Here is a 477-nt window from a genome sequence, read left to right as displayed (position 1 = left end):
GGGGCAGAGTGAGTGACTGCACGTGGACGGGGCGGGGCCCGGTGCTGAACGACGGCACGAGTGTGCGGCGGGGGACCGAGTGAGTGACAGCACGTGTGTTGGGGCGGGGCCGGGGCGGGGCCGAGTGAGTGACAGCGTGTGTGCTGGGTGGGGCGGGGGAGGCGGGCCAGGGCTGAGTGACAGCACTTGTGGGGGCGGGGCCTGGGCTGAGTGACAGCAAGGTGCTGGGCAAGAGAGCTGGGTGAAGAATGAGTGACAGCACTGCGAGGGCGGGGCCTGGCGCGGAGTGACAGCACTGCCAGGGCTGGCGGGGTGGGATCCGGGCTGAGCGGCAGGACAGGTGCGCCTAGATTGGGGGGCCCGGCCAGTGACAGCTCTTGGGAGGCCTCGGGGTGGGGGTGGGGGTGGCATGGCTGATGGTGGGCCCTGGCGGGTCGGGAGTCAGGCAGCTGTCCTTGGGTGCTCCACTCCCAGAAC

This window comes from Miniopterus schreibersii, assembly GCF_964146895.1.
Source record: "Miniopterus schreibersii genome assembly, chromosome: 18".
Lineage (NCBI taxonomy): Eukaryota > Metazoa > Chordata > Mammalia > Chiroptera > Miniopteridae > Miniopterus > Miniopterus schreibersii.
This window is presented reverse-complemented; position numbering follows the sequence as displayed.